The sequence below is a fragment of the Myotis davidii genome, unplaced genomic scaffold (genome assembly GCF_000327345.1).
Source record: "Myotis davidii unplaced genomic scaffold, ASM32734v1 scaffold629, whole genome shotgun sequence".
Taxonomy (NCBI): Eukaryota; Metazoa; Chordata; class Mammalia; order Chiroptera; family Vespertilionidae; genus Myotis; species Myotis davidii.
In genome coordinates, this window is record NW_006300210.1 from 291,537 (window position 1) to 295,353 (window position 3,817).

Below are 3,817 nucleotides of genomic sequence, written 5' to 3' on the forward strand. Positions count from 1 at the left end.
TTTTTTTACTTTAATCTACTTTGGCTGCTATATCTATAAAACTTGAAAATGATACAGAATTTCTAATGTCCTCATTTTACTGTTTTAAAGTACATAGTTTTCTGCTATTATGGAGCAGACAGAGTTAAATAGATTTTCTTGAATTCAATTTCTTTTACTTTTTTTTCCCTTTTCTCATTTTGTTTTGTGAAAGCTACGGTCTTACGGTCTAGAATAGTTAAGTAGATTTCAAAAGCCCAAATTTCTCTTTATCAACATGATGATACATTTGAATTCTACAGTAATGTTTTTTTATTATGCTATTTTGCTTGAATTCCTTTTTTTCTCTGGATGATGTAAAATCTTTTATGTGAATGCCTTGGTGTGAAATTTGAAAACAGTTTTCCTCTGGTAGAAATGGAATGAAGTAGTGGGTAAAGTTTACACTGGAATAAGGTGTTATAAAATCTGGACTGCTCTGTCTCACTGGGTTGTGTAACTTTGGGCAAATCACTTCACCTCTCCAGGCTTCCATGACCTCATCTGTTAAATAATTAAGTTGAATGAAATTATCTCCAAGCGTTTCCTTGCAGATCCAAAGTGTTCCACTTGAATCTGTTACGAGGCTAACAGTTTCAACCGTGCCTGTTTTAGGCATTATACTGGCATTTCAGACATGATATTTCATATATATCCACTCTAAACTACGTGTGGTATTATCTGCATTTTACAGATTAGGCAACTAAAGATTAGAAAGGTTAAGTGACTTGCACAGGGTCATAAGTAGAAAGGTTTTTTTACTTAAAACCAGGTCTTTCCCACTCCAAATGTTTTTGTTTTTACCTACCATTAGCACAGTGCTCCCAAAGAAAGAAAATGAGTGTCAGAAGAGCACATAAAGTGCCTGATTTAGTCACAAAAATGGTAGAACTAATATTTTCTGAAAGTAATTACACTTGGTATTAAATAATGGGTTTCCTTTTCATTTTTATTATGTACTATAAATTCATACCAGTGATATAATTATCATTTTGACAGAATTTAAAAATTATGTTCTATAATTATGTGTCCTGGAAAACCCAATTTTATTTACTATTAACAAATGACATTAAGAAAGTTAAATGAGCCCTTGCCAAGTAAGTTCAGCTGCTTAGAATGTCCTCCTGATATGCCAAGGTTGCGGGTTTGATCTCTGGTCAGGGCACATACAAGAAGCAACCAATGAATGCAGAAATAAGTGGAACAACAAATTAATTTTTCTCTATGTCTCCCTCCCTTCCTCTCTCTCAAATAAATAAATTAATATTTTTTTTGAAAAAGAAAGTTGAACAAAACTAAGCATAGCTGTAAAACCACTAGTTAACACTAAGCTATGTATCTGTAGGTGAAGTTGGAAGCTGGGAGGGTTAAGGAAGCAGAGAAATACAAAGGGTGGTGAAATTCCACAGATTATTAAAAAAAATCCAAAATGCTGTCTTCATTGAAAATGCTCTGGGCCCAGCCAGTGTGGATCAGTGGTTGAGCATTGACCTGGGAACCAGGAGGTCAGGGTTCATTTCCTAGTCAGGGCATATACCTGGGTTGCAGACTTGATCCCCAATGTGGGGTGTGTGGGAGGCAGCCAATCAATGATTCTCTCATCTTTGATGTTTCTATCTTTCCCTTTCACTTCCTCTCTCTATATATATAGAAAGTAATTACACTTGGTATTAAATAAGTGGAAGAAAGTGCTCTGGTTCAGGGAGACTGGATGCCTGTGTACAACAGTTGTCCTCATAGTTTGAGTGAATAGAACAGTGATGGCGAACCTTTTGAGCTCGGCGTGTCAGCATTTTGAAAAACCCTAACTTAACTCTGGTGCCATGTCACATATAGAAATTTTTTTATATTTGCAACCATAGTAAAACAAAGAGTTAGCTTTGGACTGCTGACCTTGAACTTTTAAGTGGCAAATACATACATTTCTATTATATTTTAATCACTTATATTCTGGTTCTCTGTTACATTGACTGTGAGTTAGCTGACAGATTCGGGGCAAAACTGATTATTCAGAGCTGAGTATACATGTTGAAATATGTGTATTATAGAGATATTTAGAGACTTGCTTAATACTAAAGGGCTAGTATGTGGTGTGATACAAAAAACACTTGGACCCCATACCTTGTAGTTTCATGACATTGTGTACCTATACAACTACTCTAAGCCTCTGTGTACTTCCTAGCGGGGGATAAAAAGGCTGATGTGGAAAGTGATCATAAATGAGATGATGCATTTTGAAGGGTTAAAAGCTTAGTAGTGTTCATTGCTTTCCCCCACCAGAACTGTCTCTGCGAGTTCTGTGAGAGTAGAGGAAAATAATTGACACAGTTTATTAGAATTACAGTAAAAACACCGGGTAAATTCTCTTGGGCATGGCATGCTAGTAGATAAGACAGAGAAATATGTATTAAGTGATAGAGCAGTTCAAATAAATGCACAGAAACCCCCAAATATTTTGTTTAATAAACGATTGTCATCTTGGAGGGAGGTATCTTGTGGCATATCATAAGATTTTCTTTATTTAGCTTCATAAATTTCCACCAGTGACTTGGACGAAGAGACATTGGTGAACTGTGTAAGAGACACGGCGCTGGCAAGGGAAGCAAATGTTCTCGGTGGCACAATCAAGGTTCAAAGGTTTTACCCAACAGCATCCACTTGGACTCAAATTAACAAGAATATTAACAGAAAAAAAATAAAATTCTAAGTTTACAATAATAATATCAATTGCAGAAGTTCAGGACTGAGGTAACTGGCTTAAAGGATTGAGTTACCCTTTAAGCATAAAGGGAATCCAGAGGAGCTAGGGAATGCTATGACTTCTTTGTTGCTGTTGTTGATAAAAGTTAAAGTGGGGCCTCTTCAAGTGAGGTCTGTGGGTAATTGAGGTCAGAATTCTTTGGAATATTTCTTAGATATTCATATTCCATGCACACCTACCAATTTAAGGTGAGATGCATTTAGTTGAAGAGTGTCCCAAACATTTCTTGGGAGAACAGGGGCTTTAAATCTTGAAAATAATTGGTTGGGATAAGTAAAGTCCCATTTTTAAAATATACTCTTCCATTCTGAAAAGTGCATATTAAAGGTTACACAGCTGGCCTTGGGTTCATCCAGAATCAGGAGCAAACGGGGACCCTCTCAATTTATTTTGGAAAGTGTAGTTCATCACTAAATCCAAAGCACACTTTCAATAAAAGTTATATATATTGTTATTTTTTGAGGTTAATAAATATATTAAATATTTTCATGTATTTATGAAGAGGATATGAACAATGCCATCTTTTCATGGGGAAGAGTTTTATATTGCTAAAACTATGTACTAACCAGTAAACATATCCTTCGTGTAGGTTTAAAACTCTCCTAAAAATCTCAGGGGAAACACCTACAATCTCTATTTGGGGACAAATGTTATAATAGTGTTGATCTTAAAGTTTCCTTATAGATCAAATCACTGCTAATAGACTTGTTCAACATTTGCCAAGGAATTCTACAGTGTGAGCATTAGTGATGAAAACAGATATGTTGTGTCCAATTCCAGGAGGGTGAAATCATTGATTTGTGTTAGCTTTTTCCTGTTTGTACCTTCAGAACAGACTGCCACTGCAAGAAATACAGAATCTGTCTTACTATATCTTCATATAATTGTGTTTATTGCCCTTGGAATAAGGTTAAAATTAATTGAGCTCTAAGGTCATTTTTTTACCAACATAATTCTAAAACTCAATTTAATTCGTAAAGAGTTACATTTCATCAGAAGCACTAAGCTCATAATTTTATACTCTTTATGGTATAAGGG